General features: G+C 38.6%; 2 protein-coding genes across 3 annotated transcripts in view; one reads left to right on the top strand and one right to left on the bottom strand.

Moving 5' to 3' along the window:
- Positions 1-12,099, bottom strand: part of LOC124413200 (neural cell adhesion molecule 1-A-like) — a 56,923-nt gene extending 44,824 nt beyond the window's left edge. The window contains exons 1-2 of one of the 2 annotated variants that reach the window (XM_046893631.1): positions 12,013-12,099; positions 11,569-11,722 (exon numbers count right to left, since the gene is read on the bottom strand). The gene's annotated coding sequence lies outside the window, so the exon portion shown is untranslated. Of the gene's footprint in view, positions 1-5,321; positions 5,425-11,568; positions 11,723-12,012 lie in introns of those variants that run through there. The other variant, XM_046893632.1, reaches the window with a different exon arrangement.
- A 1,287-nt stretch (positions 12,100-13,386) lies between these two features.
- LOC124413199 (neural cell adhesion molecule 2-like) overlaps positions 13,387-16,467 on the top strand; it is a 221,397-nt gene continuing 218,316 nt past the window's right edge. The window contains exon 1 of the mRNA XM_046893630.1: positions 13,387-13,550. The gene's annotated coding sequence lies outside the window, so the exon portion shown is untranslated. The remainder of the gene's footprint in view (positions 13,551-16,467) is intronic.

Raw genomic sequence — 16,467 nt, 5'->3', positions numbered from 1 at the left:
TGTATCTCCCGCGATATTTCTAGGAGGTTGTTAGGAACATTATAAGCTTCCTCTAATCATAACGGTAAACCTTGTTTCCGTTATTCGCATCCCTAGATTTAACGCAAACGATGGAATGAGCACAAAACTTTATACGGAAGGGAGGAAAAGCTCCTTGCTGGAAAACAGGAGGATTACAAGCCACGTGTTTTTTTTTTTTTTTTGTTTTTTTTTTGTAAAAATTATGCACAAAAGTATAATTCGCAAGGCTATTCTTCGCTTAGTTTTATAACTGATCTTAGTATTCTGACATTTTAGTTTTTTGTCGACAAAATCAACCCCCAAGCAAGCTTTTTCTCGATTCGTTAGAATATTCGTTCATCCATAACGCAACGGCAAAGATAAAATAAACGTTTATTTTGTATTAAATTTCATCGAAACGACTCCACGTCTCGCGATCGTAAATTCCACTGTCACACGATTTCTGCGGATGAAATGGTAATTTCTGCAATGAGGACTTCTATATATATATATATTATATATATATAATATAACCTTTCTCTCTTTCTCTCTGATCCTCGTCGATGCCGGGTAATCGAATCGAATTTTTATTCACTGGTCGCGGTACGATCTAAAATTACTTTTCACTCCAGCTGAAACTCGGCGGTCGGTGGTGCTCAAGCTTCAGTCCAGGAAACGGTAGTCGTGACGAGACCTAGATAGAAACTTTCTTTGTTCTTCGCCTCGGAAGCTTGCGAGGTGTAACTCCTATACCTCCGAGTTCTAAATATGGCGTTGTACTTTGGGTAGTTTTCACTCTATGAAAAGAAAAATATAAGTGCAGTTATCCGAAAAAAGTTTATTCACAATTTATATATGTAGGTATGTATTGTATATACCGCGAAACTGCAGAATATTTTCATACTTTTCTTCTCTTTTCCTTCTTTCTGAATAACGCAAACTTCGGTCGCAAGAAACTTTTTCTCGATACGGAAATGGGGGGAAAATTTGTTTGCCGATTTGACGAGATCTTTTCTTCCGGTTCACGCGAACGTCGGGTTACTTGTCAAACGCTTTGTTGCCAGATAATATATTTACTTGTAATAAACTGATAGAAATGGAAATACAAAATTGGAAAGAAAGTCACGTTGATTAGGGCTTAGATGAACAAAGGCGCAAGAATTTTAAGCCACTTTTTTCGAAACTTCAATTACCTCGCTTGCCTTCGTGTGTCTGAACTTAGTCATCAAAGATCTTCCGAAGTAGCTCTCGTTGCGGTCCAACATGGCGCCGGCAAAAGCAATCAGCTGATCTCAGTTTTCACTTAATAACGCGATAATAAGGTGCAAAACAATTCCTGAAAGGAATCGTACCTTCGTTTTTTGTTGCCTCGATTGGATATCTATCAAAAAATAGGATACAACCTGACTTTTGTCATGAAATACGGACCGATGTACCGTCGAGACTGGTTAAACTGCACAAATAAAACTTGCTGAACTCAGCAATGGTTTTTTCCCAATCGAACTTGATGGCTTGATCGAACAAGTCCCACTTTCTCTTCGAATTGGTAGTGGAAAATGTCCGTATTCAGATCCACGCGCTGCTCGACCGTAACCGTCAAGCTGTAATTGGACGTTTGAATGCATCTCTCGATGCACCGCAATCGCAAATTAAACCCCTGCGTCCGGTTACCGGTAGTGGATAGGCACGAGTATACTGGGAGACGAGGAAAAATGGAAAGGAAAATCCTCTGTATATCCGTAGAATCCTTTCGATCGATTCGTCCGACATCCGTTTCCCTGCCACGCCGATTGGATCGCCCTTTGTTCAATTCTGGCCACTCAACGTGTGCAGGAATAAACCAGGTGTTGTTCTCCATTTCGTTGTTCGACAAAAATCTATTGTCTTCTCATTCGCACTGTTCATACGGTTTATTAGTAACGGGAATTTAGGTAGAGTAACTCTGCAACACCGCGTATGAAGTTCAAACAATCATCGAAGTTTGCAATGTATAAGCAAGATGATTCCGATACGATTGAAATGAATTTTGAAAATAATAATCAAATTTCTGTGTTTAGGTAGATATTAGAAACGTTCAAAACGTTGTTCGCGAACAATTCATCGTACTTCAAAAATCGGAGTATTCACACTGTAATTTGGTATTGAAGTCATCCTGTTTCGAATTTTTCGAATCATTTAAAGTAGATTCAAATGAACTGGAAACCAACGAATTACGCTCACTTCTGACAGTGAGCTTAAAACTATAATCCTTATAGTTGACACGGATTTTTGAAAAATGTTTTTCATGAAAAGTTTTTGACAAGGTAAATTCTCGAGTTCGGTATACCAATGACGTTGTATAAATAGAATGGCTACCAACGTGAAGGCGTGCATTTATGAAGAGCAACACACTATACTTAATTCCGTCGAACACGACACTGAGATTGGCACCCTAGCTTAAACTGGGGGATCGTGCATTTGGGTCGTTGGGCTGACAGCTTTTACGTCACAGTTGGAAGAGCTAACACTCGACTCAATATTAGGTTTATAGAAGTAAAAACGGAGTCCAGAATGTACATGCAGTGGCTTAAACGTTTTTGCTTCTTGCTGCTGCTGGGTCAAAGAACCGCTGTGTTTAGTGACACGTGCAGAATAAATGTGAGAACGGAGGTAAAACAACCTGCAGGAATGGTTACACTTAACCGCAACTTTTCTGGTATGTACGTAACTCATAACCACACAAATAACGCACCGTGTACATTATATATAATACTAGCAATCCCGGCCACGCGTTGCTGTGGCTCAGCTCAAAATAATGACACGCAAAAAATTAAACGCTCACGTTGTTTATGTCGTATATCTGTGGAACACGCGTGACGTGGAATAAATTTTCGCATCGTGGAATGGTTTGAAATTGAAACACGGCTCCATCTATTGAATACTTACACGACCTAGATAACAAAGGATGTTTCAGTCTGGTGCTGGATGCTTAATACAGATGTCAATGGATTAACTCGCACCGCCATCTATCAAAAACTTACGCAACTCAATAGATTGACTCACACCGCCATCTATTAAAAGCTTATGGAACTTATAAACGAATCACGACCCTTTGTCCTGTAAAAACTCCTTAAATTTGCAACAAAAAATATTGAGGGTCACTTATCGAGATAAAAACTATCCTGTCTCTCAAGTCGGACCAAGCAATACAAATCTACAAAGTTTCACTAAAATCGGTTGAGCGGTTTCGCAGATTAGCGTGGACAAACATCGTGACACGGGATTTTTGTGTACATAAAGATATGTTCAGGCGTAGGTATGCGTTACATGACGTGGAAATAATCCGAGTTTCAAAAGTGGTGCAACTGGTTGACGTTTCGCCGATATTTTCACGGCTCTCTATCGTATAGATCATACGAGTTACACACGGTGGCTGGTATCCCATAGTTGTATTACAGGCATGCACACTGCAGTGAGCGTGTGTTAAAAGTTGAAACTTTGAAGCGTTGCGTACCTCGCAGCTGAGTTTGACGGGGGTGTCAGGGCTTCAGGGGGGGCAAAGTTGCAAGCTTGGCAATTTCTCGATAGTGATGAGAGTCTTGGTAATATACCTACCGCGGTCTCTGTTTCTGGCAGGCAAACGGACGGAGGAAAGAAGAAAATTTTTAGGATACGGAAGGTTAGATGAGAGGCTTTTTTGTGACATTTTTATCATCACTTTCGCTCCATTTTTTTTCTTTACTTTTTTCTCTAGACTTCTTACGAATGCATTCTTTCGCGGCCGGACGTACGCTCAAAGGGAATGCGGTTTCTGGTGTTAACGCAACAAATCCGGGCAGCCAAGCACCCAGATTACGGTTAATCCCTCCGATTATAATTACCGAGGATTTTATATAAGACTGAAAATTTACGAAGTTACTACCTCGAAACGCCTCGAGTTTTGGCATTTCATTTTTATCATGCTTAAAATTCGCCAATCGCGTAAAAGTGACGCTGCAGAAAATGGAGTTGAATTCAAATATCGTGGAAAGTGATTCTTTTTTTTAACACAGTTATTGCTGATCTGTGAAAAGTCAATGCTTCAAGATAATCACAAGATCTGTAAATTTATCTATGAGTTTATCTACCGTATGGTTGGAAACATCAATTTGCAATTTATTGTCAGCGAAGGATTCGTGTATCTTTATGCATCGATTACTCAGAAATTTTGTAAAATATCGCAAGTCGCTGGTGATAATTGACCGAATAATTGACTGAATCTATATTTGTTATACTTTGAAAGAAACTGTTGACAGTATTTGACGTCAAAGATGATGGTTGCTCTATACTTTCCCCATGAATTACCGTAGATTTCGTTAATTAATCCACAGTAATGAATGATGTCGTAGTTAGCGATGTATACACGTTGAAATTTATAATCAATTCTTGCTGATGTGGTCAACCGGTCATTAATTAGTCGAATTAATTAACCAGGAACTTTCGTATGAACGTACACTAGTTGCCCTGTAATTTGCAAACCGAGAAAATGACAAATTTGCTAATAGAAAGTTTCGAGTTTCCTCTATTTCTCTTCTCGAATCACCATTGGAGTTGTATTTCTGAATTAAGTAATAAAGTTCTGTTTTCGTTACGTATCAAAAAATTAAAAAAATGTGCGCAGTTGGTTGGTGAAGACCGAAAGGCTCTTCACTTTCTGTTCTTCGATTTCAAACAACCTTCGAATTCTTCGGAAGTACGGAGATTTACACTTTAACCATTATTATTATTTTTTTCAAACAAAATGCGATTATTTGATTCAAAAATTTTGATACACGAATTTAATAATATATATATAGAATGAAAAACGGTTAATCCTGAAAAGGTGACGCAGTTTTTTCAGATCAAAAATCATGTTCTCAAATCTTAGTCGGAAAAATTTGAATTCAAATTTTTTTTGGCACACATCGTAAGACCTGCTTTTGATAAATTGGACATTGAAACATGTGAATAAGATTATAATAATTTGCTTAGGTCCGTAAAAACTTGTTCGATTATCAAATAGTTTGAACCTTAATCTAAAATGATTGATTTTTATCTTGAAATCTAAAAATTTCGGTGTTTTAGACCACGATTCGTAACTTCAAGTTTTATATTCCGCAATCCTATGATCTCCTTTTATTCCTCTATTCTCGTACTTACTGCATCCGTTATTTTTAAACGGTGATAATTTAAAAGAGCATGCGGCAAGCTTATTATACGGTGAGTATTCTTAATCCTCAGAAGAGATTGTGTATCCCGCTTGTGAAAAATCCACCCAACCACGGGTATAATAAAGCCGTTTTAAAATGATTAATGATATCTACCTGCAAAAACACGCTTTCCCCAAGGCGTAAGTCTCGACGTTCGTGTTGCACTGGCACGTCGACAATTTACATTCGTCTGTTCATTATACACACATTACATATATATATATATATATATATATATATATATATATTACAACAAGTGTGAAAGAATTTTAAGCTTATCACAAGTCGCGTTAATTGAGTCTTCGCGAGCCGTACGATCGTCACAATTACGTTGATTATTCCTGCGCTTTCAAAAAACTGCAAAGTTTTTAGGTTTTTAAAATAGGAGAAATATTTTTAAAAAATTTTTCAACCCTCCCTCTTTTTTCCCCACTCACACATACCGATTCTACTGTCCATCAAATGTTCCACCCTCGGTTAAAAACTAATTAATATATACAGTAATAATCCCGGTGCACAAGCTGCAACCTAAAATATCATATCACATGCACCCAAATTTTACACTGAAAATAATTCACAATTTTTCCTCAATTAGTCAGTCACTTTTCGGTCCACTATATCATTGAAACCATTCTTGCCTCGTTTCTACGGATATTATAGGAGCAGAAAAATTTTCTTGACGAAAAAAAAAAAAGATTCATATATATTTATAAATATATGTATAGTATATATATATTTGTATATACGTGTGTGTATATATTATACTACGAAGCTCGCGTTTGCAATTTTTTTAATTTCTCGAAAGCATTAAATTCGCGGTTTATTTGTAAAATAAAATAAGCAATGCATTATTAGAGGTATTTGAAAGAACTTTTGTTGCTTCGTTTCTTTCGGAGAGACGCGGCGAGGCGACGAATAGCGTTGCTTGCCGCGGGGTTTGCCACTGACTAACCTCCGGCCGACCTGCACCCGGGATTTTGCGCATGCCCCCTACTTCGGGGACTTTTCAAGGGTTGGTTCTCCGTGCACGGGACGCGTCATTCGGTGCGTCGCGTCGTCACCGCCATCCGATCGCTCGTCTCTGCGTTCCGCACCCTCTTTTTCGGGGTGAGATTTAACCCGTGGTTGCAGCATCCCTGCGTTCCTGCACGCAGTTTTAGCGGATCGTTTGCGTCACGGAGTTTTTCCTCTTTCACCCTCTGCTGGAAAACGAGCTTTTCCGATTCGATAGACCGCGAAAAATTTCACCTTTTTTTTATTTTATCTAAAACTGGATCTATATTCTTGGGTTATTGTTAGGAAATCGAAATAGTAACAGTTTTTCTCTCAACGGTCTGAAGTCACTTTGACGTTGGTAGGAAAGGATTAAGGAGAATCCAAAGAATTGGAAAATTTTTGGCAAAGTGAATTGCGGAATTTTTTTTTTCTCTTTGGAGATATGCAAATCGGCTAAATCATCTGCAGCTTCTTTCATTCTGAACCGTATATTACAACAAATTACGATTATTTGGCATCCGAAAATTTTTTATTTTACAAAAGTTTTCGTTAAAATTTCATTTACGTGCTATTTTATGCAATCTTACGGAACGTTGTTACTTTTCACAGATAACTCTAGAAAGATGCTCGTTTTTAAGCTGGAATATCTTGAAAAGATGAAGAATGTTGAACTGAAGAAACTTGACGATCCTGTCTTAATTATTTATGTATTGCAATTGACGTGCCGATTCATAATTGCGTCGGAAGTATAACAGGAGTTATTTAATCAAGATGTTCGGCTGAATACTGGAATTTCGCAGAGAGAGAAATGAAAAAAATTAAAACAAACGAACGGGAATTTTTCACACAAAAATACTTTCAAACCTTAACAATAATTCTTACCGAAACGTATTTTCGAAGTTTCAAATGGACAAACAATACCGAATAATATATCCATGCTTCTTCTTTATTTCTACTTAAAATTAAAATACATTGCAGTGTTTCTGTTCAGAATTGCGTATAGAATCGGTCTCTTAAGCCCTTCTCGAGACACGTGGACTTCGATATTTAGAGATATATATGTCAACGTCGAAATCGACCAGGACACCCCCTTAAATTTGATCGCTTACTCCGATTGTATAATTCAATTTTTCACCACGCGGCCTACGACGAGCAATTAGCGTCGGCTCCGAAGAAAATGTTCAATATCGAACAAGCATATATATACATATACATATATATATATATATATATATATATATATATATATATATATACATATATATATATATATAACACATACGAATACATGTATAGGATACATTTAAGCCTACGTTTCCGCTAAATGAAAGAGGAAAAACTGACTTCTGCCCCCGTTTTTCGTCGGTGAATGGAATCCTTCGCCAGTATCCGTAGGTTGAAAAAAAAAGGTCTGCAGCTAGAGCTGAATCCTCAGGAGCGAAGGGTGCGCCGAAACTCCAGGGGCAAAAAGGATACAACAGTGTCCTTAAGGATAGCGAATTTTCCTAAATACAAGAGGTCTAATCCCACCCGTTTATCGTAACTTTCCGCCAAGTTATATAAACCGTATAGGTATATACTGTGCAAGGTGTTATAAGTCAGGCTACGGGGTTAGAAATTGTCATAGAAATCGTTGGAGATTTTTCATATCGTGCCTTGCGTGCATATTAACAATGAGAGAATAAAAAATGGCGATAATGATAAGAGAGAATGAGAGGAAAATGTAAATAAAGAGCGATCGATCAATCGCTGATCTATAAAAATTTCTACCTGCACGTAAGATACCCGATAGACACAGCTGATCCTTAGAAATTCTCGTATACATATATCGGCCGATCTTATGATCGTTGAAAGGGAAATTTCACCCCTGTAGAAAATATCGCATACCTAAATAGATCTGAAAGCTGAAAGCTGAAAGCTGAAAGTTGAAAGCTGAAAGCTCGAGCTTCGCAAGACTTCGGATCGAGTATCTCTATACGCAGGTACGTTTCGTGCGTCGTCGGTCAAAGTTTCGCGGTTACACGCGTGGCAGAGATTAATTTGGCTTTTGTATTACAACCCTGTACGTAGGTGTGTATATATATATATATATATAACCGGCATTATACCGGCGGCCTCCCTCCAGCCCTTGTCCCACAATTAATTCCCGGATCAATGAAATTGTTATGCAGAATAACGTTTGTCCGCTAAATAGAGACACGCAGTGACTAAAATAATCCGCCAATCGGTCGCTTCTCGTTCAATCGAAGATGATTTCCCTGCGGGATATGCGATCAAACTACACACACGTCCAAAGCACCATATTTTATTTTCGGCCAAAGAAAGATCTCTGAAAGTTTCAGTCGAATTCGTGATCCGGAAGTCCGATACTCTCCTCGTGAGTGAAATTTCTGTCGTCATTTACACCGTTTAACCTCTGAACATTTTCATTTTTTACTATAACTTAACGATATGTGTAGGTGTAAGTTATTTTATTGATAGATATATAGTCACATTGAATAGTTACTTGTTTGAGTGAAATTATTGAGGATAAAAATGGTTTAAATGGTTTGAGGATAAAAACAGTGTCGAAAGATCAATTTTTTTTTATTTTTAGTAACATATAATATCACGTTTCAGCAAGCAATAATTAAGCTTATTGTAAATCGATGACGTATCAATTTTTATTATCTTCATACAACTCCGAGCTCTCATTTCAATTACTAATAATTTATAAGCTTTAGAAAAATTTCAGCTAACGGTATACAATTCTTTTTTTTAAACAGCTCTAGTATATTATATTGTGTAAAATTGTTCGCTAACAGATCCCACGTAATCCTAAAGAAAAGTAAAAATGACGCTGAAACTTTCGACCGTGGTTAAAATTTGCTAAAACTTTTGCATTTTCACCGTCGAACACGAAGCATATCAGCAGCAACATCGGTTGAGATACGTATGGGGGTAAAAGAAATTCCGATAACGGGAAATTCGCGACGCGGGAAATATTTTTGCGAATTGGCGGAATGAACTGCGGGGGCGCGTGTATAACATACAAAGCGTGTGTCGGGGCAGGGCAGCGAGCGGTGTAGAAAATGAGGCATAAACCGAGAACATCGGACGTGACGAATCGTTTCTCACGCGTGAATTGAAGGGGAAAGAGAGCGAAGGGAAGTCGATTCCAAATTTCCTGTCATAATGGGGAAGTTCGGTAGTGCGTTTCCGCAGATACACAATCGTGAAAAAAATTAACGAGTCTCACCGTTTTTGGCCAAAAATCAGTCTAACTTTGGAACACGGTAAATTAGAAGTAGAAAATCGAGTTAAAAGTAATTTTAACGATGAAAATCATGGCTTGAACCTTCATTCTCCAGATTTAGTCTGTACGCATTTTTTATCGAGTGATCTTTAAGCAATTCATCTCGAATTTGTAAAGTAGGATCATTCGCGAAGAATATATATATATATATATATGTATATTTTTGTTTCCAGATTTTCAGGACACTAGGATCAAAGTTTTCCGGAGACTATTTCTTTCGATGTGGATAACTTGGCGAGAAAAAATCTCAAGACGTAATATAAAAAAGGGATTTTGAAGGTGAAACTCTAAGCTACAAAATAATTATTTTCAAAATCTAAAAAAAAAAAAAAAAAAAAAAAAAAAATTCGCTTCATCACGTATGATCGCGCGAAATCGAAGGGGTTCACTTTACAAATTTGACATGTCTGACTTGAAGATAGGATCACCCAAGAAAAAGTGTATAATGACTAAATCCAACTGAAAATGCAACTTAAATCCAATATTTTCAACTTTAAAAATGTTTTTTATTCACTGTTTTATTTGCAATTTACGCCAAGTTACAGCCTTCTAAGGTCGGACCTCTTGGCTCAAAAAGGGCATCGAGTGGCGCCTGCCAAACTCGACGCAAAATACCGATGCGAAATGACCCGATTCGAAAGCCATTTTCTGCGAGCTTGGCGAGTCGCGAAACGGGACGAGAGAGAGAGAGAGAGAGAGAGAGAGAGAGAGAGAAAGAGTTTTCCCGTGATACTAATAGGCTATTCAACTCGCGTAGGCACCTTCCTCGCCTAACCTACGCTCCCGATAGCTGATGCCTCGGGCCTACCAGGATTTGGTAAACGAGCCCGTTTACTCTTGTTAAGGTGAGCGAAGGGAGCAATTTGTCCCTGGCGCGTTACGGCTCGCCGGTTTTGCCCTCGGACTGATCCTGCAACCTCGGACACGCGATTCCAGGAGAGCTTGCGTCGAGTCCTGGGTCCTTGACGCTTATAAGGAGGAACCTGTCGCCATCTGCGACGTGTCCACGGCTTATTGTCTGCGAAATATATATACCAGCCCGTCCCTGCAGCATTCACGGGGTTTAGGTGCCTACAAATTGCAGAGAAGATCGGGTCGTCACGTTGTCTTGAGAGCGTGGCGAAGGGAAAAATTACTCCCAACGTGTTTCCGCGTTTTTTTTTTTTTTTTTTTTCAATTGCATTTTGCCACGTGCTACTGCACAGAGAATTTTCTCCTTCGTCAGCGACAGCCGGCTGCAATTTTCGCTATTGCAGACTGCATGATTTGGTTGTCAACGTACGATACAAATATCGACGAGGTTTTTAGCAAACCGTTAAAAAAAAAAAAAAAAAAAATTTTTAAGTCAGAGCGATATCTTTAATGTTTGTAATATCTGAATTTTCCTTTTTTTTTTTTTGTTGCCTAATTTCTTATGCTGTACAGAAAGAAGTCTTTTAACTCGTGAGCTGAAACGCCAAGCTCACAACTTGATTATACTTTCAATGCGTAGTATATAGATCATTGTGTAGAACTGTATAGATCATTTTGACCGCTTTAAACACTGCTTAGCGTGCTTGATCACCTGATATATTAAACTTCGTAGTGTTAAATGAGGCAATCAGTTTAACAGATGTTACGCAGTATCGAAAGAAATGACTATTTTCTGCAATAAATGAAAGATCTTTGTTTGTTTTTGCGTAAATTTATTCACTAATTTCTATGTATAGAAAAAAATTTAATGCAATTTAGTCGTAGGTATGAAATTTGAAACGTCTTTGTTATGATCTTATAAAGGATCAGAAAATAAATCTTGTAGGTGCTGCAGTAGAAAAGGCTTGAAAAGTTTTATATTTACGTTTCAGTATCGGATTGAATCAATTTATTCAATTATCAGTAATTATTCTTAAGAAGTTGAAAGAGTTGTTACACGAATGATCCTCACTAACGGGATTAAGTCGATTTCCACGAAAACATTCATCTTCCCAAAAAGATTTACCTTGGAATAAAATTACTGATCACATTGCGACGAAATACCAAACGAACAGTAAACTCTTGACGCAAGATGCGTGATATTGGATATTTTATTACCTTTAGGTGCAGTTGTTATTCCACAGGATATCAATTTCCAGCCAAAACACTGTCACAAACACACACAAAACGCGTTCGCACTCGACTCCGATGGTTAGTCTTGTTAAAACAGATCTGAATTCAAAACATTCGATACATGGCTGCATTTTGGTTTCTAAATGAAAAATGACTTGACCATCGTGTAGAGCGAAAAATTCTACATCGAATGATGTCCTCATACGTCGGAAACGGAGTCGGATTAAGAAACTAAGAAAAAAGAAATTCCACTTATCGACGGCACCTGGGGAATTTTTATGAAATAATTTATTTTTTCCGAACTTGTTAATCCGACTCCGTTTCCGACATGTGAGAAAATAATTCGATGTAGAATTTTTCACTCTGCACGATGATCAAGTAATTTTTCATCTATCGACAGCAGTTTTTGAGAAAAATGCAAAAAATTACTTCAAATTCGAGTTCCTGAGGGTCGAAAACTCTTGCGAACCAAAATACAGCCACGAGCCGAATATTTCGAATACAGACCTATTTTGACTGACACTGAAATATAAACACCGAATTCAGCACTGAAGATGACTTATCGTTCGGCAAAAGGCAAAGGCTGTTCGCAACCCCCCCCCCCCCCCCCCCGCCCCCCCCTATTCCACTCTCGTCTCGATAATATTCAAATCGCGCTTTGCGTTACGGCATCTAGTACAAGAAACAAAAACATCGCGATCGTTTAGTCATTGAACATGAATATGAATCTGCCGAGTCGAGACAAGAAATTTCCGGAAACTCTCAACATTTGTACAGCCTTTTATACACCGTCGAAACTAGCAAACAGCGATAGTTCGTAAATAAAAGAAGAAACACTTTTTTCGGCCCACAGCACTCCTGCTGCCTTCGTCACTCACCTCTTTTGAGACTTACACTCACGCACATTTTTTAAAAACTTTTTTTTATTTAAACCATTAGGTATAGGCCGTATAGGCCATGTTTTATACTCACGCACATGATGCACATTATTCCGACACACACATACACTCGCGTCAAAGGTAAACAGATTTCACCGAGCTCCTTATCGGCGTGGTGCGAGTGTACACGCCGTCAGTGCAGCCACCCTACAGACGCTGCTAAAAGTGGTTCGCAAAATGTCCCTCGATTCTGTCGTCAAACTCTGTCACTAGTGGCGCTAGTAGTCATCCGACAAGCTAACTCGTTGCGGCAGCGAGCGTGTCGGAATGCGTTCCGAAATCAGTTGGTCCTACAATTCTCTAGGATAGAGACAGAGCTAGTCGCGAACTCGACTGCGCAAAAGAGATAAACAATTACTGACAGCACTAGAAGCCAATTTCGAAACGCATCTTCGGAAGCCTGCTAGCGCTACGCGTAGAGGAACTAAAAAATGGAAATAAAACGAAACAAATTTTGTAGTATACGAGCAGTGGATCAGTGTCGGGGGGTGATGGTGTGTTTCTTTCTTCGAAGTCAAAGCTTTTAAGTGATATGTGAAACAACAGGTTTAAAGAAATCTCTATATTGTTAGGGAACTATTTTTCTGACGAACGCTATCCTGCTCGGTAATGTCACTATGTAAAATTGTGCTATGAGTTAGTTAAAGTCGCGTTCACTTTTTCCCCACGCAGATTCTTTACTTCAGATCTAGGGTATTTTGGCACCGTTGGCACAATTTTGTTTACTCAACTAGAGTCCGGTTCAACGCAAAAGAGAAACTTGTTTGAAGAAAGACGCTGCAGTTTTAGGCAAATTATGTATATTCACACCACGCTTGCCGGCAGTTGTGTGGTACGGAGCTTTTAAACTCGGCAAGATGGCAAGAAGCGAGCGTCGTCGGTGGTTCGAGACGAGTGGGAGACTCGAAATGGTCATTGGTTTCCGGGAATTGCGACTCGACGCGTCGTTCGTGTGAATTTGTGAACTAACGAAACTGTGATTCGTCGTGCAAGTGGAACTGGAACTTGGATCAGACGACTTGAAACAAGGTAATTAAGTCTTACAGTAATTCGTATTATTCACTTAACCTGTGTGTGGTGTGTGTGTGTGTGTGGGAGTAGATGGTTCTTGCCAATTCACGACTCGATAAACAATTACTTCATTCGATCGGGGTTCATTTGTTTCCAGAGTATATAAATCGTACTTCGTTCAAATTTTTTTTTTTTTTTCTAATTATATATTAAAAACGACTATACCTTACGGACAAAAGATCAAATTTCAACTTTAATCGGCTGATATTTTGATGAAAAATGTCACGGTGAAGGGGATAATCTGTCCAAGAATACTGTTTTAATTCGAATTAAAGCTTGAATAAATAGCACGTGAAGTTAACGCGTCTTTCCTTTTCTCACACGTATCACAACAGGCTTCGAAGTTGAAATATTTTCAATAAGAATAAAATAAAATATTTACTCTACTGGACATTTCGTATCGAATGTTGTGCCACATGCTCTGAACTCGATATTTATCGTGATCGCTTTCGCCTTCCTTATGTTTTCAATGAATTTAAAGCTACGACGACGTACCTTACTACCTCTGTTTTTCTTTTCACTATTTAACACAAACAACGCTGGCCAACATCAGTTACTCACATTATTCCCGCCGACAGCTTACAAGTCAGGCTAGAATTTCCACGTCGCCGTGTTTATAACGCTTAACAATAAGCAACGCGAACAAACCTGTTTCGCCTTGTTTGTGTACCGAAAGTTCGTGTGAGCCAAGTGTCGCGTAGGACTTGTACCGCCACTCGGTTTTGTTGGCTTGTCAACCGAGGGTAATAACAATGGTGTTTACTCGGAAAAGTCAAGTACACGACTATCGCGATCCTGATCACACTTTGAAGAATGTTACGCGTATAACCGCGGTAGAAAAATAAAGAATGTCTATATCGTGGTACTTGCTGTATGCATGTATGTATTTGTATACATGAGTGTACAGTAAATAGAGGAAACAAGTGTTCTGCGCCTCGGGCTTCGCTGTTTTTTTGCGGTTTGTATACATGTATGTAATATATATACGTGTATAGGTAAATCCGCTTCCCCGTAATATGTCACGTGGTCTTATTCCGGCCGTAAAATTTAGGCTGAACGTTTTGAACATCATCGAAATATGCAACGTGATTTTTCTTTTATCTTCCAGTTTTTCTTTATTCTTCGCTTCTGAATTAAATTCTATCTATCGAATCTAAAAATTCTGACTCTCTTTAGTTTCCGTTGCGTTGAAAGTATTTTCGGTTATATTAGCCGCGCTATAGAACTTCAAATTTTCTCCTTTTGACTGTTTATTTGGTATCGAAGACTCCTTGAAGTTCTACGTTCTTCAAAATTGTCGAAAAGCTCATTTTCCCGGACCAATTATTATAATGGTTGTATTTTTTGAGTGACTTGAATAATTTTATCGATTTTAACTTTTAAAAATTGTAGAAAAATTCAAAATAATCAATATCACGGGTAATAGTTTTAACGTGTTTTTTTATGGAGTCAGGAAAGCTTGGAAAGTTTCTTGAAACATTCACTATTTTAAACATTGATGCTCGTGAGTCGAAAATTTTTTTCAATTGTCCGTTAAAACATTTTTTTAAATATGCCTAACATTGAATCAATCTTAAAGTGATATTAGTATTACGTTAACAAAAATTCTACAAAATGAAAAACGGTGTTGGTGAAAATTTACAAGTTCGTTATGAAATGCCCCGCGTATATTAATTCACTAAAAAAACTTTGAAAAGTCAGGCAAGATTATTATTGTTGGAAAATCTTGAATATACGCAGTGTATAATAAATTTTACAAAAAATAAGCGCTGTTTAACCGTAACAAAAACTTCCTTTCTAAGCTATTAAAATTCTTTCATTGTGCAAGTAGGAATGAAATTTCCTACGGTAGTTAATTGCTGCAAGATTGACAATTTTATTGATAAAATCGAGTGCATATGTAACACATTGCGTGTTGATTATGCAAAAATGTAATCTTTTTTTTTATCATTATCACTTTGAAAAATGAAAAGTAAATTAATTATGTTTCTACATTTCGCGGAAACAGTAAAGAATTTCGCCGAAAATTCGAAGAAAAAAAAGCGTTGACATTGTTCCGCCTGTGAAACTCGGAGAAAAGTGAATATTTGGAAAGGAAAGAGAAGCCTGCCGGCGCTTTCCCGCTGCTTCCATTTATGCCCCCGCGATTCCTGAGCCTCGAATCAGCGCCCGTTTTTACGTCCCTGAAATCCTCGAGGAATCCCGTATCCTCGCTCGATTCTCAGTCCTCGATTGCCGAATGTCGGTGCAGCTTGCCGCCCATTCCGGAGGTCCGGGTTTTATATATTTTATCCAGACTCATCCTCCCCGACCTCCAGGGAGGATTTTTAAGTGCGTCTCTCCCGGTCTGACACCGCTTTCATGTTTTCTCGCACGTGAAACTCGGAGGCCTGGAAATAACCGGAGGACGAGGTGAGCGTCTATTTTCATTTCTCCTCTGCTGCTGCTGCTATGCTGTTGCTCTGTTGCACCGTTGCTTCGTTGCACGGAGATGCATCATGCGTATTTGATTCGCACGGACCGTCGCGTTGCACCGCGGTGTTGTTGCATCCGTAATTCAGACGCCGCCATGGTTTCTGGACACGCGACCTTTGTCTGTTCCGTGCTGTTCCAAATGAGCAATAATTTCGCCATTTCGCCATTTCACCATTTCACCATTTCGCATCATCACGTGTCACCCTATCCATCCTGCGGCTGACGCTACATCTGCTACAGCCCTGAACCCAGCCGTTGGCCAGTGATTACATTAACTATTTAGCAATTTATGTTTACTCGACGTGATTTGCTTGCGTGGGTCCAATTCGCATGTACCTACAGCAAACGCATGAGGAGTAAAATTTTATGTCGAGTTTTTTAGTAATTCGTTGGTTCGTTT

Source organism: Diprion similis, chromosome 12 (genome assembly GCF_021155765.1).
Source record: "Diprion similis isolate iyDipSimi1 chromosome 12, iyDipSimi1.1, whole genome shotgun sequence".
NCBI classification, from domain to species: Eukaryota; Metazoa; Arthropoda; class Insecta; order Hymenoptera; family Diprionidae; genus Diprion; species Diprion similis.
The sequence above is the reverse complement of the archived record's forward strand: the minus strand, read 5'-3'. Positions and strand labels throughout refer to the sequence as shown.